This window comes from Balaenoptera borealis (genome assembly GCF_965194805.1).
Source record: "Balaenoptera borealis genome assembly, chromosome: 2".
Taxonomy (NCBI): domain Eukaryota; kingdom Metazoa; phylum Chordata; class Mammalia; order Artiodactyla; family Balaenopteridae; genus Balaenoptera; species Balaenoptera borealis.
Genome location: NC_138867.1, coordinates 41,365,165 through 41,389,314, shown reverse-complemented (window position 1 = coordinate 41,389,314; position 24,150 = coordinate 41,365,165). Strand labels below are relative to the sequence as shown.

At 35.0% G+C, this 24,150-nt stretch overlaps 1 long non-coding RNA gene across 1 annotated transcript in view; it reads right to left on the bottom strand.

Moving 5' to 3' along the window:
- Positions 1-3,571: 3,571 nt before the first annotated feature.
- Positions 3,572-24,150, bottom strand: part of LOC309624471 — a 614,280-nt gene continuing 593,701 nt past the window's right edge. The window contains exon 2 of the long non-coding RNA XR_014241954.1: positions 3,572-3,870. This is a non-coding gene — a long non-coding RNA (uncharacterized lncRNA). The remainder of the gene's footprint in view (positions 3,871-24,150) is intronic.

The window sequence follows — 24,150 nt, the reverse complement described above, 5'->3', positions numbered from 1 at the left end:
ACCACAATGTTCATTGCAGCACTATTTACAATAGCCAGGATATGGACACAACCTAAGTGTCCATCGACAGATGAATAGATAAAGAAGATGTGGCACATATATACAATGGAATATTACTTAGCCATAAAAAGAAATGAAATTGAGTTATTTGTAGTGAGGTGGATGGACCTAGAGTCTGTCATACAGAGGGAAGTAAGTCAGAAAGAGAAAAACAAACACCATATGGTAAGACATATATATGGAATCTAAAAAAAAAAAAAAAAAAAAAGTCCTGAAGAACCTAGGCCCAGCACAGGAATAAAGACGTAGATGTAGAGAATGGACTTGAGGACATGGGGAGGGGGAAGGGTAAGCTGGGACGAAGTGAGAGAGTGGCATGGACATATATACACTACCAAATGTAAAATAGCTAGCTAGTGGGGAAGCAGCTGCATAGCAGAGGGAGATCAACTCGGTGCTTTGTGACCACCTAGAGGGGTGGGATAGGGAGGGAGGGAGGGAGACGCAAGAGGGAGGAGATATGGGAATATATGTATATGTATAGTTGATTCACTTCGTTATAAAGCATAAACTAACACACCATTGTAGAGCAATTATACTCCAATAAAGATGTTTTAAAAAATAAAATTAAAATTAAAATTAAAGAAAATACAAACTGTGCCCCATGGCCGTTGTATCAATGAAAATTTTGATGAAAAATTGAAATCTGTAGAGAAACAGTATATATTAGGCATTACGTGCTTGTTATGCTTCTTTCCCACCCTGTGTTCCAGCCACACACATACGTAGTCCCAGATCCATTCTCTGTCTGTTGCAGTCCTGTTCTATGCCCAGGGAGGCTAACCTTGAAGGTGGTGTCCATTTAAGTTCTGCCAATGGGAATTACTGACAAACAATGAGGGACTGGAGGAGAAAGGGTTTGGGGTCTTTCTTCCTCACTGCTTGCCTGCTCCAGGGCTGTGAATATGTCTGTGGTCCCTCAGCGAGCACAGCTCCTGTTGGCTGGTACTCCTCTAGGGCTCACCTCTCACTGGGCTCTGGGAACACCACTTTCCTTCCTTGTTCCCTCAGTCCTGAGAGTGACGAGGACCTCTTTCTGCTGCCAATCTGGAAGCGCCTGCTTATCTCTTCTTGACTCCCTTTATCTTGTCACATTGGTAAGTCATCCTTTCTTAAATATTTTTGTGGGAGTAAATTCTGGAGGATCTCTGTGTTCTGTGGGAATTTTAACTGATAGACATTCAAGATGTTGTGTTTGTAATTGATTTCTATTTCTGTATGACTAGTGTGTGGTTAGTGTATAATTGTTCTATTGTTTTAACTTTGTACAGCTTATGCTGTAAGTTCCAGGTTGAACCTATCCGAGGCCCTCATTCTACAGCACTTTAGCCACAATTACACAAAACTAAGGTTAGAGCCCATCGATCTCTCAGTAAGCAATGAATACAGTTTGATAATCCAAATGTTTAACATACGTTTAATGTTTAATATATGTTTAATCCTAATGTTTAATGCCAGTGTTTGACGATTAGATTGAAAACCAATTTATTCACTTAACAAAATCTTATTGATTGACTACACTTTTAAAGCATTTTGTAAGGACAGTAGATGAGTAGGATACTTAGATAACTGATATTAATGCTGCTGTTAATAATAGCAACCACTATTGTAAGAACTATAACACTTAATGAATGCTTTCTGTGTGATAGGCATGTGCCTTTAGCTTATTTAAACGTAGCACATCCAAATGAAGTAAGTAGTATAGTATTATTTTCATCCTTTTACAATGAAGTTGTTAGAGCTTGAAGAAATCATAAAAGTTGCCCAAGGTCACTCATCAGATAACTAGCAGAACTGGAACTTGTTCCCATAACAGTTTTTTTGTTTTTGTTTTAACATCTTTATTGGAGTATAATTGCTTTACATTGTTGTGTTAGTTGCTGCTGTATAACAAAATGAATCAGCTATATGCATACATATACATATATCACCATATCCCCTCCCTCTTGCATCTCCCTCCCACCCTCCCTATCCCACCCCTCTAGGTGGTCACAAAGCACCGAGCTGATCTCCCTCTGCTATGCAGCTGCTTCCCACTAGCTATCTATTTTACATTTGGTAGTGTATATATGTCCATGCCACTCTCTCACTTCGTCCCAGCTTCCCCTTCCCCTTCCTCATGTCCTCAAGTTCATTCTCTATGTCTGTGTCTTTATTCCTGTCCTGCCCCTAGGTTCTTCAGAACCTTTTTTTTTTTTTTAGATTCCATATGTATGTGTTAGCGTACGGTATTTGTTTTTGTTTTTCTCTTTCTGACTTACTTCCCTCTGTATGACAGACTCTAGGTCCATCCACCTCACTACAAATAACTCAATTTCATTTCTTTTTATGGCTAAGTAATATTCCACTGTATATATGTGCCACATCTTCTTTATCCATTCATCTGTTGATGGACACTTAGGTTGCTTCCATGTCCTGGCTATTGTAAATAGTGCTGCAATGAACATTGTGGTACATGACTCTTTTTGAATTATGGTTTTCTCAGGGTATATGCCCAGTAGTGGGATTGCTGGGTCATATGGTAGTTCTATTTTTAGTTTTTTAAGGAACCTCCGTACTGTTCTCCATAGTGGCTGTATCAATTTACATTCCCACCAACAGTGCAAGAGGCTTCCCTTTTCTCCACACCCTCTCCGGCAATTATTGTTTGTATACTTTTTGATGATGGCCATTCCGACTGGTGTGAGGTGATACCTCATTGTAGTTTTGATTTGCATTTCTCTAATGATTAGTGATGTTGAGCATCCTTTCGTGTGTTTGCCTACAACAATTTTGATTCTAAAACAAATCTCTTAGCCACCGTACTACCCTGGGGCTACTTAAAAGCAAACAAAACAAAGATACAATCATCTTTGGAAAATTCTGTGTCTTATATATACATTATTTTCTATTAGGGCTTTTTTTAATTAATATTTTATGAGTCTTATTTATTAAGGCTATTAAGCCATTGCTGTATCTATGGTAAATATTAGTTCCAGGATTTTTAGGGAGTTACATTATGAATCTTTTCTATGTGGTTATTTCCCTTGCTTTTGTGCTAGAGAAGTTCTTACCCATTCAAAAATGTCTTAAGTGTGATCATAAATGTTGGATTTTTCAGCCACTTATTTTATTTCTTGGAATTGATTTACCTGTATGGTAAAAGCAGGTATTTAACCATGTTCCTTTCAAAATGTCAACATTGCCAAACTTTTAATTAAATAGCCATTCAGTCTCTTTTATAAAAGTCCTTTGACCATTTTTCTCTAAAGACAATGTATTGGCCCCTAAAGACACTGCTTCTCCTGAAGCCCGTCAAGTGGTGAATGTTTTCTTCTCAAATATCTCAGGTAATATAGGTATCGAGGATCCTTAATACTGTTTTCAAATCATTCTCTTCTTCTTTCCTTGAAGGATTCCAACCTGAATCTCATGCCATCAGTTTATTTCACCCATAATCCTCTTTGCAAATACCTACAGAATTCTGAATCAGTGCCCTTTACCATTTGAAGATTTAACACTTGCTTCACTATCATTCTCTCCAATTCGACCCTTGTCATAATTCTGGTTGATTCTACTGTCCATATAGATGATTACTCTAATACCATGGCCTTTCAGTTCCTTGATCTCTGCTTCTCTATCATTTTTGTCCTCAATCCTACTTCAGCCACTTATTCCCATAATACTTTTCTAGAATTTATTGCCAATAATTGTAAATCCGGTATAATCTCAATTTTAAATCTTCTACCCTGCCATTATCAGCAACTATCTTTACAATGCCTATCTTCAATTATTGTGCCTTTTCCTCCATTCTCATGTTCTATTCTTTACCTTGCTTCTCAATCCACTTAGGAAATTGAATCAATTAGAAGTTATTTTTTACCTGCTTCTAGTACTATCTCTCCACTTACTTGCTTCTACACTCTTTCCACTTATCAAGGATGAATTATCCATGAGCCTAACAAAAGCCAAACCTGCCATTAAATCTTATCCCTTCTTACTTCTCAAGGACCTTGCTCTAGAAATTCTCCCTTCTTTTTCTTGCATAATCCTTTTTTTTTCCTTTTTAGTGAAAAAATTTCCTACAAATCTACCAAGTTGCTGTAGATCAATCTCATTCTAAAAATAAAAACCAAAAAACACCATCTTGGGTCTCTATTTCTCTCTCCAGTTACTGCCTATTCTTGCCTTCCCTTTTCAACAAATCTTCTTTTTAAAAAGCCTATATTCACTGTCTTCAATTTCTCTACTCCTATTCTATTTTAAGCCTACTCCAATCACCTTTCTTTCTCCATCACAATATTTCAGCAGCTTTTAACTAAAGCATTAACGATTAATGCGTTGCTAAATCCAGTGGAAATTTCTTTGTCCTTGCCTTTCTTGATCATCAGCAGCATTTAATTCAGCTGATGTCAGGGCACTCTACACTCCTGGATGTTCTCCTGTATCTTCATGGGCCCTTTTCCCATTTCTTCCTCATCTTCCCATCCTCTCAGTGTATTGATGCATTATTTTTCATTCTCTAAATTCTGATTTAAATGCCATCTTTACACTGATGCATTACAAGTTAAATTTCTAATCTGGATATTTCTTTCATACTCCAAGTCTGTATACTTATATCTCTAACTGCCTTGACACCTCCATGTGTATACCTGGTAACTCAAATGTAAAGAACCCAGAATTTACCTTCCAATAATCCCCCAAAATACTCCTTCCAGAGTTTCACCCAGTTGTTACTGTGGGCCAGACCCTGATATAAGTATTTTGAAACTTTGTGTCAATTTAAACCTCATAACAAGTCTTTGAGATAAGTATGATTATGCCCCAATTTTACATATGAAGAAACTGAGGCAGTAAGAGATAAATAACCTACCCAAGGCCATACTAGTGATTGAGAGAGAATCACAAATGCTGACAGTCTACCTTGTGAGATGGGGAGTTTAACAACTGCCCCATGCCACCTCTCATGGTTTCTGGCCTTGGAACCTGGGGATCTTCTTTTACTCATCCTAACCCTTTAGATGAAGTCACTCAGCAAATCCTGCTAGCTCTACTTAGAAATTTCTTAGAAGTATACTCAGAATCTGACCACTTTCTCAACACTCTTCCTATTACCAGGGACGAGTTGACGTAATTACAATGGTCTAAGGCAGCCCTGCATAATCTCCATACACCTAACCCACTCACTCTCATTTCCTCTGACCTCATCTCATACCTCCTCTCCTTGCTCATTCTATTCCAGATGCACTGGCACTGATCTTATTCTCTTCAAACACTCCAGACATGTTTACATATTAGGACTTTTTTTTTTTGGACCATTCTCAGATACTCCCATGGCTCATTCTCTGAATACTTTTAGTTGTTTCTCACATTTCACCTTTTTTTTTAAAGGCTTTCTCTGGACATTGTTTTCCAAAATCTGTCTTCCCCCAATTCTCCTCATCTTTGTTTCCTGCTTTATTTTTCTCTGTAGCATTACAAATGATATCCTTTACTTATTAATCTTATTTATAAGACTATCTCCCTGCACTAAAGTGTAAGCTACATGAGAGCATTCTCAGTTTGGTTCACTACTATATTCTCAGCTCTTATAAGGGTACCTAGCACACAGTAGGAGCTAAATTAATATTTCTTGAAAGTATGACACATGGACTTTTTCATTGATATATATTGTTTCTTCTATCATGTTTTAAATTATTTTATGTAGGGTGTGTTTCAAGAGAAATTAAAATCTTTGGTCTGTGTCACACAGTTTTCATTGTAATTTCATAATGTATTTCAATATATTATAAATTCTCTTCATGATACTCACCATAACTAAGACTTTCTCTTTGGGGACTGCAGATGCTATTGCTTTTATCATCTTGAAGGTATATCATAACATCTTCTTTTTTCAAAAATTTTGGCTCACCACATCTCTTAAATTCTGCTATGTAAAAATGATCTGCCCTTATTAATTTTCTCCAGATTTTTCTACTCCTTTTCTTACTACCTACTTAAACCCCAAACCACTTAAATTTGATTTTTATTCCTAGGATTCCACCAAAACTGTCCTTTTTGATAACTCGATCCATGATTTCCAGGTGACCATATGAAACGTACTGTTTTATTTCCTAATCTTACTTGATAATTCGACAATATTCTTCAGAATTGGTCCCTCGCTTCTTTCTGAAATATTTCTTCTGTGAGCTCATCAGTGTGTTTTTCGGTTGTCCTCCTCCTTCATTGGTTCTCCATTTTGGGACTCTTTTTCTGGCTTATTTTACTGTCTTCCAGATAGAACAGCCCAGGATTGGATAATTGGTGTACTTTTCTTCATTATAACTACAGGTATAATTCAAATATTATCTGTTCTTATTAATTCTGGAATTTATATTTCTGGCTGGATTACCAAAATAAATACATCTAATTTCTTACTCAAGCCTCCAACTATTTCACAAATATCCCAAGCACAGCATATCCAAAACTGAATTGATTTTTTCCTCTCTCAATTTTTTCTTCCCAGTGTCCCTTATACCATCCAATAAACCCACTCCCAAATACTTAAGCCAGAATAATGGGAGGCATTCTCATCAATTCCCTATTTCTCACTAGGAAAGTACCAATTCCTATAAATTCTACCATCTCAATATTTTCTAAATACCGCCTTTTCTCATTTTTTCACTGCTGGTCTCTGGTCCAAATTCCTATCATTTTTCTCTTTAACAATTGGAAGAGCATCCTAATTGATCAGTCTTCCTCCAGTTGTGTAGCTCTCAGTGAATTCTTTATACAGCAGTCAGAGTGATCCTTTTAAAAATTAAAAATCTATCCATGTCGCTCCTGCTTTAAATTCTTTAATGAGACCCACTGTTCATGGAATAAAATATAACGTTTTTATTATAGTCATGACCTGCCTCTCCAGCATTATGTCAGGCTGCTCATCCCCTCAGAACTGAAGATTAAGAGATACTGTTTCCTTTTTTCAGTTTTACCCACTAAGTTGCTTCTGAGTATAGGGCATTTGCATTTGCTTTTCATGCTTTCTAGAGTCCCTGTACCATCACAGTAAGATATTTCTCCAGTTGGTCTAAGATACATTTGTAAATAACCTTTTAATTTTGTATTTCTTACCTATGGGTTCCACATATTTCTTTTTAGAAACTTTTCTAGTATCTTCTGTGTTTTGTTGTTTTCAAAGTATAGTCTTTTTCTCATGATATTTATAAAGTGATTATTACTGGCACGTAGAAAATCCTGTTAAACTTTATGCATCTATTATTCAATTACTTTTGCAAATTTTAAGGCAATTTTCATTGATTTTTCAGGATTTTTTGTATATAATCATTATTATTGGGGGCTCAATTTAAAAAATTAATTTGTGGGAAGTTTTGAATGCTTTGCCCTTTGCTTGCTTCTCAGTGCAATATTCAGATCAATATCACTTTTACAAAGTAAAATGAGCAAAATAGCATTTAAGCAATTAATATCAATTTAACAAATCCTTAATCACAATTTAAAACATTAATAGTAGAATAGGAGAATACACAGACCAAACAATTAAGTTTCAGTCACTTGAATTTTACAAGTTAGCGTTAGTATATTACTTTATATTTTTTCTCTGCTATACACAGATATACTTACACTAGAAACATTGAAAAAGGTGTATAGCCAGCTGGGTAAATCTTGAGTTTCCCTGCATTCCATCTTTTTCAATCCTCCTCCTTGTTTGTATCTTTTGTTTCAGATTCTAGCATTGACTTTACCCTCATGACAATATCAAATAATAATAATGATAAGTAGTATCCCTGACTTGCTCTTTATTTTAATGTGACCAGCTGAAGTTAGTCAAAGTAAAAATGATCTTGACTGTTAGTTTAGAAGGATACTTTTAACATGTATATGATATGTAGGCATTTTGTTTTGTTTTATTTTGTGTTTTAAAATCAGAGATGGTAATAAATGTACCAAATACCTTTCAGGCAGCTTGAAGTGATTTTGCTTTTCTACTCTTTGATCACTGGAAATACTATATACTATTACTTGTTTCCGAGTATCACACTAGTTTTGAATTCCAGAACAAACACTGCTTATCCTTGGTTTGTTGAGTACATACTTTAGGTTTTGTGTCCCTTTTTACAAACAAAAAAGATCTTTAGTTTTCTTTTTTGATAATTTTTTTCAGGTTCTGAAACATGGCTTTTAGTAACATTGTAACATGGATCATTATTTATTTCCATATTTATTGCTGCTCTGAAATATAATAGCCATTTAACAAATTAAGGCTGGGAACTTTTTGTGTTGCTGATATATTCTGACATATAGGTACTGATCAACAGGATATGACTCAACAGACATAAGTATTTCTTTGAAAATTTTTATGAATGCTGCAAAAAAACCTATCCGGATGCAGAAACTATTTAAAAAATTTTTCAGTATATATTTTTCAGTGTCTTTCATAGTTTCAGAGACTACTAAATCTTTCTATAATTTATGATTCAATTTTACAGATTTCAAGATTCCCTAGATATTGATATTTTCATTTATTTTCAGGGTAATTCAAATTTGTTCTATTTAATATTTTTAAATAAATTAATCACTTTCAAATGTCCTCTTATATTCTTTTTATGTTTTCTAATATTTTATTTTTTTAAATTTTGATATAGTTGATTTATGATGTTGTGTTAGTTTCAGTGTACAGCAAAGTGATTCAGTTATACATATATATGAATATATATATTCTTTGTTCACATTTGCTTCCATTATAGGTTATTACAAGATATTGAGTATAGTTCCCTGTGCTATACAGTAGGTCCTTTTTGGTTATCTATTTTATATATAGTAGTGTATATATTTTAATCCCAAACTCCTAATTTATCCCTACCCCCTCCCCTTTGGTAACCATAGTTTGTCTTCTACGTCTGTGAGTCTATTTCTGTTTTGTAAATAAGTTCATTTGTATCATTTTCTTAGATTCCACATATAAGCGATATTTTATGGTATTTGTCTTTCTCTGTCTGATTTACTTCACTTAGTATGATAATCTCTAGGTCCATCCATGTTGCTGCAAATGGCACTATTTCATTCTTTGTTATGGTGGAGTAATATTCCACTGTGTATATATACCACATCTTCTTTATCCATTCATCTGTCGATGGACACTTAGGTTGCCTCCATGTCTTGGCTACTGTAAATAGTGCTGCTATAAACATCGGGGTACATGAATATTTTTGAATTATGTTTTTCTCCGGATATATGCCTAGGAGTGGGATTGCTGTATCATATGGTAACTCTATTTTTAGTTTTGTAAGGAACCTCCATACTGTTCTCCATAGTGGCTGCACCAATTTAGATCTCACCAACAGTGTAGGAGGGTTCCTTTTCTCCACACCCTCTCCAGCATCTATTATTTGTAGACTTTCCTAATATTCTAAATTCATGTGTTCCCTCTAAATTAATTAATTTAATCTAATTAACTTAAAATTCAATTTAATTTTAAATTTGCCGAAGTTTTGTGTATTTAATCTTTAAAATAATTTTAAGCAAGCTCTTAAAAGTGCATATCATGTTCATTGTTTTCTGTGTTGTAATCATTATCTACTGTTTTCATCTGTACCATATTTTTTATTTTATTTAACTTTGATTTGTTATTAGAGAGAGAGAGACATTCAGAGAGACAGAGATTGTAATGAAGATATGAAGATTGATTCTCTGGGTCATTTCCACAAGATTAACATCTGTTAACTAAAACATGACTAAATCAAATAATTGTTTTTTAAAGTGTTAATAGTTAGAAAAATTAAAAACAGTTAAACTCATGCTATTAACCACATTATTTTTTCGCCACTAAGCAAAGATTAACTAACAAACAGTCTATGGACATAATGTAGAACATTCGGGTAAAAGGATACAAATTTCTCAATACACAAGTTTCAAATTGTAGGTCAAATTAATATACTATCTAATATATTTTCCATGTCTAATATTTTCCATCTACACATTAAAAACCCAGGAAAATTAGAGAGACATCATTTACTCAACTTTGTGGTACTAGGCATACTTGGATTCTCTACAACTGCCACTGAAGACTTGAAAGTTGAGTTTGGCATCAATCACCAATATTGTGATGGATATCCTGCATATTAGTTTTCCTAATTATGAAAACTGTGACACTGGAAAATGGTAATGAATATAGCAAACATCTAATTGCTTCTCTACCAACTGTAGGAATGTTTTATTTAAAGCAATTAAGAAATTGTGCTTTGACAGGTTTCAAATTTCATCCATCTGCTTACATATGATTTTCTGGGTGGATATATGAATATTAATAGCAACTCTGTAAGCAGGTGCTACAATTTTTTTCTTTGTGAAACAATTTTGTCACATGTGCATAGCCCTGGTCATTAATGACCTAAGTTTGTCGCTTGTTTACTACCTAGTAGCTCAAATGGCAATGATCTCATTTATCCTATGGGTGGCATCTGCTCCCCACGTCATTGATATACACAATGATGTGTATGTATGTGTGAATATAAGAATATATATATATATGTGTATATATATATATATATATTCTTAGGAACCATTTTTGTAACAAACAGCAACTGGAGTCCAGGGTGGGGAAGTCAGAATCTGAGAAATGGTAATTATCTTTCTATTTGTGACACAGATATGAGGATAATAAAAACACATTCATAGTTATACACAAGTTACACATTGGTTTAATTATCTCTGTTTAATGAATTGTTTATTATAAACAGGCTTAGTGATATTCATCTTGAAATATTGAGTGCATTGAGTCACAGATGAGATTTCAGAAATTTCTCTAATTATTTGAATGTATAAATTTGACATTCCTAACCTACATTCTTTTTTCCTATTTTTATGTTCCAGTTCAGCACAAAATATTTTTCAATGTTCATCTCAACCTTAATATCATTGTGAACTTGATCTATTTTATTAAATATATCATTTGGAACTATGTTCTAGTTATTTGCATATGGTTTCCTAGATCATTAGGTGTTATTTTGATTGGGCATAAGAGAGCATCTAAGAAAATACTGTTTTATAACCATCCGATAATACACTGACAAAATTGTTCAACTATAAATGATATAGGACAGTTAATGAGATGGAGGCTGAAATGTGAATGAAGGTCATACTTCATTCACACTGCCAAAAGAAGACCGGAGGAATAATTGAGAGATTCTATTACCATATTAGGACTGGAAGACTTCAATGTTTAATCTATTAATTTGCTCCAACCAGTGCCCTGACATCATTTGACATTTAAGGAACTGACAGACACCACTAAACTGTGAGAAGGTGAATGCAAACATAATGAATAATAAACTCAGAAATCTTCAGAAATAAGTGGCAATAAAAGAGATGTTTGCTTAACGTAGACATCTTATTCTTCCACTATGTAGCATGAAGCCAAAATATCGGGCATATTTAGGATTATGATTGCAAAGAACATAAAATTCAGGTCCCTGCCTTTAAGAAGCTTGCAGTCTACTCATTTGAAAACCCTAAGGAGTTTATAGTAGGAAGGTATAAATTTTTAATGAATAAATTTTTCTAGAAATTACATACTTAATAGTTTTTAGCTTTGTAGCATGTATATAAACAAATATAACAGAAAAAATTGAATGTCAAGATGTCTTTATAAGTCACAAAATCTTATGGTTAGCATAGCCTTCAGACAGACCTTTAAAAAGGAATAGATAAAATACATCAGATTAAAGTAAAATCAGTTTTCAATGAAAAGTGAATAGCATTTGTCAAAGTATTAAATGCCAGGTAAAGAAAGAAATATTTGAAGCACTTTAAAAAATTAAATTTACTAATAATTAAAAAAAACCTATGATTTCCACTATTACTTCCTAAAAATTGGAATAAATATGACAATATCCATTGGAATCTATACATTTTGAGAGAAGAGAGAAAAGGCAGTACAGATGTAGGTTGATTGACAACTTTGGATCAATGTGATGATTGTATCAATTTCAGATTTGCTGCTAACAATAGGTGTCTGACTGGACACCACTGACTTTATTGGGAAGTGGATGGAATATAATATACCTTGCAGTGCGTTAGTTGTTTGTGTTGATTGGATGAAAGACAAATTTCACATGGAGGAGGCTCTGAATCCCATCACTATTGCAATTACATTGAACACCAGTGGAAAATGCCCTGTTGCTCCTGCAGTCTGCTGCAGATTAGTAGAATTTTTTCAAGCCATTGGCTTCAAGAATTCCACATGATTTCTTTTTCAATAAATTGACACTTGTTTAGATATGTATGCTTAATGGTAAGTTAAATAATCGAGTGTATAAAGCACGGACTGTGTCTTAATAGACCTCTCCGTCTTTCTTTCCCACTCTAAGTATTCAATAGTGTTTATCAGCTGATGGGCCCACTGGCACTGGAATAGATGTAATTGCAATAAAATACATTTTATAAACTTTTTTCTCATATCTTAAGTGATGACATAAATAAAAAATATAGCAGTAAAACCAGTAGTGTTTGTAGCTTGGAATAAGACGAAAACTTTGAAACCATTGAGAGTCGCAGCCCATATCTTCTTTGTGGCCGGTTTATAACATCTTTGCCCCAGTGTTCCAGGTAAGTGCTCTTTCTAAGAGTAAATTAAATATACCGTTTATTGGATTAACTTACCATAGTATGCAGCATAAATACCTTGTAAACAAAGCAAGACGTGATTTTTTTAAGTTTTTATTTTATCAGTTTGGTGCCATCAATGTTTATTTCCCAGATGCTTGAGGACTATTGGGATTCTGGGAAAAAAACAAAACAAAACAGAAAACTAATCTGATTGAAGCGGTTTTCTAAGCAACTTTTTTTTTAACCATTTATCAAACCTCTTTGCTCTGTTAGGCTTCACAAAATGACAAGGCTATTTTAAAGCCGTAAACCTCAATGCCCCGTGCAGTTATGGCATGCAACCAAAGACGACCGGAGAGAAAATGAAGCCGTAATTGACTACAGCTGCTCAAGCCTAACATTTCCCAACAGCATTCCCCCCAAACAGACCAATGGGAGACCCCAATAATTTATCCACCAGGGAAACTGAGGGACCTTAAGGTAATCCCTGGGGTCTCTCCGTGGCCCAAGGCATGATTGGTCTTGTCCAAAAAAGCCAATAACTGGTATGTCTTTGACTGCTATTTGCTTGTTACATTCAGTGCTCAGGATGAAAATAAAACGATAGCAATTTTCTACGTTCACGGATCATTTTTAACTTGGTTCAAGGCTTTGCCTTCAAATCTAAGGGAAGTGTTCTGTCCTTTTGAGGTTGCTATTAAAATATAGACTGCAACCATTACATTTTATTGGCTTAGCCTTTCCCTGCACTGCCTATAAAAACAGACAATGCTTTAAAACCTCTCACTAATGTCCACTTTCTTGAGGGTGGAGCTGACCTCAAGCAGTTTACTACTTGTCTGTTAGTTAAGACTAATTAACTTTGACTTAGTTGTTAGGGCACCCTAATCTGGGCTTCCATTTTAAATAAATTGAAGAAATACTGGGTTCAACCCAGCACCAGACAGTGACTCTTCAGGGCTTTATATATTGAGACTTCTTTATTTCATAGATCTTACTTATAAGAACACTTCGTAAATGTGCAATCAGTTCATTCTTTGATAATTAAATGCTCTGCACCACCGAACATTTTTTTTATAATAAGACTATGATTGTGTTGCTTATTTCTTTTAAAACAAGAAATGTGTTCAAATTAAACCTACCATGAAATATCGGAAATAACCTTGTATTGTTTTATAATTAAATCACTAGTATTGTCCTGGGATGAAATAATTTGTTCGCATTGATTTTTAATTGTAACATTAATAGCTCATTTCGTTTTTCAACTATGGAGAGGGAATCTGAGTTACATCTCATTTCTGCTAAACATAATTAATATGCAAAATAAACATGTAGAAAATATCTTGATATAGTTTTATTAAAACTACCATAGTGAATTTATATTAACTAATTTTTATAGAGAAATCATTTGCATTTCAGATAAACAATTCAGAGGTTGTGTATCTCTGAAATACAAGAACTTCAGAGTAAAACATTGTAATATAAATCCAGCCTTCTTGAAATTTGAAGAGTGGCAATGAAAGTGGTGCTTATGCAATGTCTTACTTTAACATATCAAGTAGATCAAATAACTCATTAGCATTTTAACTTAAGTAGGGGTCAAGTTAATCTCAAACAATAAAAGTTGTTATAAAGCCATGATTTTTTCAAATCTTTATTCTTCATTGTTTTTATTTAGATCCAGTTGTATGAAAAGTATTTACGATAAGAAAAAAATTATTTATAGTCTTCCCCTGTATCACAGAAAAATAAAAACTTTCCAGAAATACATCTTTGATAAAAGAGACTGTTTCTTTGAACACCATATATCACAAAGCTGAACCCTCATTGACCAATGGCCAAATCAAAGTGTGTTTTTGTCAAAATGAGGTCAGTGCTCTGAAAATAACATAAGTTACATTTCTGAACGGAGTATTTTGAATCCAAGCATTAGGTGAGATTCACGGATGATGGCAGATGCTGTGAGATGGAATTATCTGCAGTTGGCTGTATCCTCTGAATAGTTTGTTATTGCTGGTAATTAATGCTGTTACTGTTTAGAATGATTGAAATAAGCACTTGCAACAGTCAAGGTTCTCAAGAGAAATAGAATCAATAAGAGATATATATGTATCATATAAAGATATATATTATATATAATATATATGATTTAGTTTATAAAATATCTATTTTATATGATTTATTTTAAGGAGTTAGTTCACACAGTTGTGGGAGCTGGCAAGTCCTACATGTGGAGTTGAGGCTGCAATCTTAAGACTAATTTCTTCTTCTCTGGGGAACCTCAGTTTTTCCTCCTAAGGCTTCAACTGGCTGGATAAGGCGACTCTCCTTATAGAGGGTAATCTCCTTTACTTAAAGTCAACTGATTGTAAAAATTGACCTCATCTACAAAATACCTTCACAGCAACAACTAGAATAGTGTTTGATTAAATAACTGCTACTATGGCCTTGTCAACTTGACATGTAAAATTAGCCGTCAAAACACTATTTGCTTTGCTGCCTAAGGTACCTGCTATAGGGCTTCTAGGTGCATGCACTTCTTTTTACTGATTTTTCTTTTCCACTTCCTTTCATATCTAAGAGTTAGTGCACTAAAGAGTCTGTGTTAAGAATCTTTGCAGAATCTCTCTTTCCCCCCCCTCCTTTTTGTTCTATGGGTTCAGGGTATTTTTTAAATAAAACTTTTACAGTAGCACTTAAACAAAAACGGAACACCAGCATTTGGTCAAGAGATTGTTTCTGACTTGAGTTTTGCATAATTTTATTGATCATAAAGGAACAACAAGATCTCAGTAGATATTACACTCTATGCTTTTGTTACTATCTGGACAGGGAAGGCATAGCGGAACATGGAGACAGCTGCCTATATAATTGGTACACTTACTGTTGTAAGAGGAAAGAAAATTTACCAAATAATTGTTCATACCCTCTTTTTCATGTTTTCATACCCAGAATCTTAGCTTCACTTACAGTCTGTGGGCTCTAGCTTCTGTCTGCCTTGAATCTAATCACAGCTCCACCACTTTCTAGCCAGGTGAGATTAGGGCAAGTGTCCTTACTTCTCTGTGCCTCAGGTTCTTAAAAAAGTTATTTTAAAATGTTAGAAATAATACTTGGATGTTGGAAGGATTAAATAATACATCAGAAAAATATTTTTGCTAAGTCTCTGGCACATATACTTACACAATAAGTGCCAACTATTACAATAAAAATAATTCCTCTCTATTATTGCTGCATGTTTACCTTGACATGGATTAATTTCAGTGTGACACAGTGGAATAAATATAGATTTGTAAACAAAACATCTTTACTCTCAAATGACTGGCTCTGTCATTTACTAGCTGTATGGTCTTAGTTTACTTAGCCTGTCTGGGCCTCAAGTTCACCATGTGTAAATTGAGAAAAATAAATCGTTTAACGTGGTTGGAGGATTAACTACAATAATGTAAAACCACCAGTGCTTGCTGACACACAGTTGGTGTGTAAAAACAGGCCACATGATTGTTATTGTTTTTATTAAGAATTAAATGACTGAATAGACAAAAAAGACAATTTGGATCTCATGTTACACATTATTATATTCACATTTATTACATTTATGTACATTCACATTATATATATATTACATTAAGAATGATAGCTTACTTGAATTTTTGTCCCAGTATTCAAATGTAACTCAACTGTCTTGGAAAAGATTCCATCACTTGTTCTCAATAAGGTGAGGCCCTTGTAGTAAGTTCACTCAGCCCCTAAGAAGAATAGATAAGGAACGTTGTAGGTAGAGATCCTTATGCCCTCGGCACATCATTTTTCTCCTACTCTAAATGCCTTACCTGCTTATGACTTGTCTTTCCACTAATGTCTGAAGGAAAGCTTCTCCTTCCTGAGACATGAGTGTCTACATCCAGGTGATTCTTTTTAGACAAACTCCTGGCAGTTGGAAGAATTATTCCTTAGCCCCGGTTTTGTTTGTTTGTTTGTTTGTTTTTTCATTTCATTGGAGAGTATTGAACATTACTGCTAAGGAAAACATTTTTGGAAAAAGTGATCAAGTATTTTGTGCACTATTAAAGCTGTTTCTTTGGTGGTAGTTTTCTGCAAGAAATATTTTATAAAAATGGTGAAAACATCCTATATGAATTTCTTTCTCCTTCTCTCTTCTCTTTTTCTCTTTCTGTTTCTCTCTCTGTACAGGAGTGGGGGCTTAGACTCTTTATTAGCTTGGATGAATGCATGTAATTATAACCCAGAAATTATACTGTCATTGATCAAAAATTAAAATCCAAATAGGTTTTCCTCATTGAGTTGATATGTCTTCTGGATTTAGGCAGTGCTCTTCAACAATGAACTTGATTCACTTTCTAAAATAGCCAACAAGTGTCTATTCTTATTGTACATTGTTTCCTGCAAATCTAAAAATATTGTGTTGGAGTTGAGGGTCATATTCTTATAAAACCATTTTTTGTCCTATAAGTGACTTTTTAAATGATTGGCATATAAGAAAATAAAAGCCTTTATACCTGACTTATATCTTTCTGTTTCTCATGAATAAGAAACATGTAATACAGGCATACCTGGAGATATTGTGAGTTCTGTTCCAGGCTACTGCAATAAAGCGAAATATTGAAATACAGCGAGTCACATGAATTTTTTTTGGTTTCCCAGTGCATATAAAAATCATGTTTACACTATATTGTAATGTGTTAAGTGTGCGATAGCATTATGTCTAAAAAAATGTGCATACCTTAATTTAAAAATACTTTATTGCTACAAATGCTAACCACCACCTGAGCCTTCAATGAGTTGTAATCCTTTTGCGAGTGGAGGGTCTTGCCTCAATGTTAATGGCTGCTGACTGATCAGGGCGGTGTTTGCTGAAGGTTGGGTGACTGTGGCAATTTTAAAAAAATAAGACAACAATGAAGTTTGCTGCATTGATTGACTCTTCCTTTTGCAAATAATTTCTCTGTCGCATAAGATGCTGTTTGATAGCATTTACCATCAGTAGAACTTCTTTTAAAATTGGAGTCAATCCTCTCAAACACTGCTACTGTTTTATCAACACAGTTTATGTAATATTCTAAAGACTTTGTTATCATTTCAACAATCTTTACATCAGCTTCACCAGGGATAGTTTTCTCCTCAAGAAACCACTTTCTTTGCTCATCCAATAAGAAAAAACTCCTGATCCATTCAAGTATTATCATGAGATTGCAGCAATTCAGGCACATCTTCAGGCTCCACTTACAAGTTTCGTTTTCTTGCTATTTCCACCACCTCTGCAAGGACTTCCTCCACCAAAGTCATGACCCCTCAAAGTCATCCATGAGGGTTGGAATCATCTTCTTCCAAACTCCTATTAATGTTGATACTGTACTTTGACCTCTCCCCATGAGTTATGAATGTTCTTAATAGCATTTGGAATAGTGAATCCTTTTTAGAAGGTTTTCAATTTGTTTTGCCCAGACCCATCAGAGGAGTCTCTATAGCAGCTATAGCCTTATGAAACATATTTCTTAAATAATGAAACTTGAAAGTCAAAATGACTCCGTGATCCATGGGTTGCAGAATAGATGCTGTGTTAGCAGGCATGAAAACAACATTAATTTCATTGTACATCTCCATCAGAGTTCCTGGGCGACCAGGTGCATTGTCAATGAGTAGTAATATTTTGAAAGAAATCTTTTTTTCTGAGTAGGAGTTCTCAACAGTGGGCTTAAAATATCCAGTAAACTATGTTGTAAACAGGTGTGCTGTCATCCAGGCTTTGTTGTTCCATTTACAGAGCACAAACAGAGTAGATTGAGCATAATTTTTAAGGGCCCTAGGATTTTTGGAATGGTAAAAGCTTTGAAGCCAGGCATTGACTTCTCCTTTCTAGCTATAGAAGTCCTAGATGACATCTTCTTCCAATATAAGGCTATTTCATCTTCACTGAAAACCTGTTGTTTAGTGTAAACACCTTCATTAATGATCTTCTGGATAACTTGCTGCAGCTTCTACATCAGCACTTGTTGCTTCACCTTGAACTTTTACGTTATGGTGATGGTTCTTCCCTTCAACTTCATGAATCAACCTCTACTAGCTTTAAACTTTTCTTCTGCAGCTTCCTCACCTCTCTCAGCCTTCATAGAACTGAAGAGAATTAGGGTCTTGCTCTGGATTAGGCTTTGGCTGAAGAGAATGTTGTGGCTGGTTTGATCTTCTATCCAGACCACTATAACTTTCTCCATATCAGCGATAAGATTGCTTGGCTTTCTTATCATTTGTGTGTTCATTAAAATAGCACTTTTAATTTCCTTCAAGAACTTCTCCTTTGCATTCACAGCTTGCCTGTTTGGTGCAAGAGGCCTGGATTTTGGCCTATCTTGGTTTTTGACATGCCTTCCTCACTAAGCTTAATCATTTCTAGCTTTTTTTTTTTTTTTTTTTTTTTAAACATCTTTATTGAAGTATAATTGCCTTACAATAGTGTGTTAGCTTCTGCTTTATAACAAAGTGAATCAGTTATACATATACAATATGTTCCCATTTCTCTTCCCTCTTGCATCTCCCTCCCTCCCACCCTCCCCATCCCACCCCTCTAGGTGGTCACAAAGCACCGAGCTGATCTCCCTGTGCTATGCGGCTGCTTCCCACTAGCTATCTATTTTACATTTGGTAGTGTATATATGTCCATGACACTCTCTTACCCTGTCACATCTCACCCCACCCCCTCCCCATATCCTCAAGTCCATTCTCTAGTAGGTCTGTGTCTTTATTCCCGTCTTGCCACTAGGTTCTTCATGGCCTTTTTTTTTTTTTTTTTCCTTAGATTCCGTATATATGTGTTAGCATACTGTATTTGTTTTTCTCTTTCTGACTTACTTCACTCTGTATGACAGACTCTAACTCCATCCACCTCATTACAAATACCTCCATTTCATTTCTTTTTATGGCTGAGTAATATTCCATTGTATATATGTGCCACATCTTCTTTATCCATTCGTCTGTCGATGGACATTTAGGTTGCTTCCAGGTCCTGGCTATTGTAAATAGAGCTGCAATGAACATTGTGGTACATGACACTTTTTGACCTATGGTTTTCTCAGGGTATATGCCCAGTAGTGGGATTGCTGGGTCGTATGGTAGTTCTATTTGTAGTTTTTTAAGGAACCTCCATACTGTTCTCCATAGTGGCTGTATCAATTTACATTCCCACCAACAGTGCAAGAGTGTTCCCTTTCCTCCACACCCTCTCCAGCATTTATTGTTTCTAGATTTTTTGATGATGGCCATTCTGACCGGTGTGAGATGATATCTCATTGTAGTTTTGATTTGCATTTCTCTAATGATTAATGATGTTGAGCATTCTTTCATGTGTCTGTAGGCCATCTGTATATCTTCTTTGGAGAAATGTCTATTTAGGTCTTCTGCCCATTTTTGGATTGGGTTGTTCGTTTTTTTGTTATTGAGCTGCATGAGCTGCTTGTAAATCTTGGAGATTAATCCTTTGTCAGTTGCTTCATTTGCAAATATTTTCTCCCATTCTAAGGGTTGTCTTTTGGTCTTGTTTATGGTTTCCTTTGCTGTGCAAAAGCTTTTAAGTTTCATTAGGTCCCATTTGTTTATTTGTGTTCTTATTTCCATTTCTCTGGGAGCTGGGTCAAAAAGAATCTTGCTGTGATGTATGTCATAGAGTGTTCTGCCTATGTTTTCCTCTAAGAGTTTGATAGTGTCTGGCCTTACACTTAGGTCTTTAATCCATTTGGAGTTTATTTTTGTGCATGGTGTCAGGGAGTGTTCTAATTTCATACTTTTACATGTACCTGTCCAATTTTCCCAGCACCACTTATTGAAGAGGCTGTCTTTTCTCCACTGTATATGCTTGCCTCCTTTATCAAAGATAAGGTGACCATATGTGTGTGGGTTTATCTCTGGGCTTTCTATCCTGTTCCATTGATCTATATTTCTGTTTTTGTGCCAGTACCAAACTGTCTTGATTACTGAAGCTTTGTAGTATAGTCTGAAGTCAGGGAGCCTGATTCCCCCAGCTCCATTTTTCGTTCTCAAGATTGCTTTGGCTATTCGGGGTCTTTTGTGTTTCCATACAAATTGTGAAATTTTTTGTTCTAGTTCTGTGAAAAATGCCAGTGGTAGTTTGATAGGGATTGCATTGAATCTGTAGATTGCTTTGGGTAGTAGAGTCATTTTCACAATGTTGATTCTTCCAATCCAGGAACATGGTATATCTCTCCATCTATTTGTATCATCTTTAATTTCTTTCATCAGTGTCTTATAATTTTCTACATACAGGTCTTTTGTCTCCTTAGGTAGGTTTATTCCTAGATATCTTATTCTTTTTGTTGCAATGGTAAACGGGAGTGTTTTCTTAATTTCACTTTCAGATTTTTCGTCATTAGTGTATAGAAATGCAAGCGATTTCTGTGCATTAATTTTGTATCCTGCTACTTTACCAAATTCATTGATTAGCTCTAGGAGTTTTCTGGTAGCCTCTTTAGGATTCTCTATGTATAGTATCATGTCATCTGCAAATAGTGACAGCTTTACTTCTTCTTTTCCGATTTGGATTCCTTTTATTTCTTTGTCTTCTCTGATTGCTGTGGCTAACACTTCCAAAACTATGTTGAATAATAGTGGTGAGAGTGGGCAACCTTGTCTTGTTCCTGATCTTAGTGGAAATGGTTTCAGTTTTTCACCATTGAGGACAATGTTGGCTGTGGGTTTGTCATATATGGCCTTTATTATGTTGAGGAAAGTTCCCTCTATGCCTACTTTCTGCAGGGCTTTTATCATAAATGGGTGTTGAATTTTGTCGAAAGCTTTCTCTGCATCTATTGAGATGATCATATGGTTTTTCTCCTTCAATTTGTTAATATGGTGTATCACATTGATTGATTTGCGTATATTGAAGAATCCTTGCATTCCTGGGATAAACCCCACTTGATCATGGTGTATGATCCTTTTAATGTGCTGTTGGATTCTGTTTGCGAGTATTTTGTTGAGGATTTTTGCATCTATGTTCATCAGTGATATTGGCCTGTAGTTTTCTTTCTTTGTGACATCTTTGTCTGGTTTTGGTATCAGGGTGATGGTGGCCTCGTAGAATGAGTTTGGGAGTGTTCCTCCCTCTGCAATATTTTGGAAGAGTTTGAGAAGGATAGGTGTTAGCTCTTCTCTAAATGTTTGATAGAATTCACCTGTGAAGCCATCTGGTCCTGGGCTTTTGTTTGTTGGAAGGCTTTTAATCACAGTTTCAATTTCAGTGCTTGTGATTGGTCTGTTCATATTTTCTATTTCTTCCTGGTTCAGTCTCGGCAGTTTGTGCATTTCTAAGAATCTGTCCATTTCTTCCAGGTTGTCCATTTTATTGGCATAGAGTTGCTTGTAGTAATCTCTCATGATCTTTTGTATTTCTACAGTGTCAGTGGTTATTTCTCCTTTTTCATTTCTAATTCTATTGATCTGAGTCTTCTCCCTTTTTCTCTTGATGAGTCTGGCTAATGGTTTATCAATTTTGTTTATCTTCTCAAAGAACCAGCTTTTAGTTTCATTGATTTTTGCTATTGTTTCCTTCATTTCTTTTTCATTTATTTCTGACCTGATCTTTATAATTTCTTTCCTTCTGCTGGCTTTGGGGTTTTTTTGTTCTTCTTTCTCTAATTGCTTTAGGTGCAAGGTTAGGTTGTTTATTCGAGATGTTTCCTGTTTCTTGAGGTAGGCTTGTATTGCTATAAACTTCCCTCTTAGCACTGCTTTTGCTGCGTCCCATAGGTTTTGGGTCGTCGTATCTCCATTGTCATTTATTTCTAGGTATTTTTTGATTTCCCCTTTGATTTCTTCAGTAATCACTTCATTATTAAGTAATGTATTGTGTAGCCTCCATGTGTTTGTATTTTTTACAGATCTTTTCCTGTAATTGATATCTAGTCTCATAGCGTTGTGGTCAGAAAAGATACTTGATACGATTTCAATTTTCTTAAATTTACCAAGGTTTGATTTGTGACCCAAGATATGATCTATCCTGGAGAATGTTCCATGCGCACTTGAGAAAAATGTGTATTCTGTTGTTTTTGGGTGGAATGTCCTATAAATATCAATTAAGTCCATCTTGTTTAATGTATCATTTAAAGCTTGTGTTTCCTTATTTATTTTCATTTTGGATGATCTGTCCATTGGTGAAAGTGGGGTGTTAAAGTCCCCTACTATGATTGTGTTGCTGTCGATTTCCCCTTTTATGGCTGTTAGTACTTGCCTTATGTATTGAGGTGCTCCTATGTTGGGTGCATAAATATTTACAATTGTTATACCTTCCTCTTGGATAGATCCCTTGATCATTATATAGTGTCCTTCTTTGTCTCTTGTAATAGTCTTTATTTTAAAGTCTATTTTGTCTGATATGAGAATTGCTACTCCAGCTTTCTTTTGATTTCCATTTGCATGGAATATCTTTTTCCATCCCCTCACTTTCAGTCTGTATGTGTCTCTAGGTCTGAAGTGGGTCTCTTGTAGACAGCATATATATGGGTCTTGTTTTTGTATCCATTCAGCCAGCCTGTGTCTTTTGGTGGGAGCATTTAATCCATTTACATTCAAGGTAATTATCGATATGTATGTTCCTATTCCCATTTTCTTAAATGTTTTGGGTTTGTTATTGTAGGTGTTTTCCTTCTCTTGTGTTTCTTGCCTAGAGAAGTTCCTTTAGCATTTGTTGTAAAGCTGGTTTGGTAGTGCTGAACTCTCTCAGCTTTTGCTTGTCTGTAAAGGTTTTAATTTCTCCATCACATTTGAATGAGATCCTTGCTGGGTAGAGTAATCTTGGTTGTAGGTTCTTCTCCTTCATGACTTTAAGTATATCCTGCCACTCCCTTCTGGCTTGCAGAGTTTCTGCTGAAAGATCAGATGTTAACCTTATGGGGATTCCCTTGTGTGTTATTTGTTTTTTTTCCCTTGCTGCCTTTAATATGTTTTCCTTATATTTAATTTTTGACAGTTTGATTAATATGTGTCTTGGCGTGTTTCTCCTTGGGTTTATCCTGTATGGGACTCTCTGTGCTTCCAGGACTTGATTAACTATTTCCTTTCCCATATTAGGGAAGTTTTCAACTATAATCTCTTCAAATATTTTCTCAGTCCCTTTCTTTTTCTCTTCTTCTTCTGGGACCCCTATAATTCGAATGTTGGTGCGTTTAATGCTGTCCCAGAGGTCTCTGAGACTGTCCTCAGTTCTTTTCATTCTTTTTTCTTTATCCTGCTCTGCAGTAGTTATTTCCACCATTTTATCTTCCAGGTCACTTATCCTTTCTTCTGCCTCAGTTATTCTGCTATTGATCCCATCTAGAGTATTTTTAATTTCATTTATTGTGTTTTTCATCATTGCTTGATTCCTCTTTAGTTCTTCTACGTCCTTGTTAAATGCTTCTTGCATTTTGTCTATTCTATTTCCAAGATTTTGGATCATCCTTACTATCATTATTCTGAATTCTTTTTCAGGTAGACTACCTA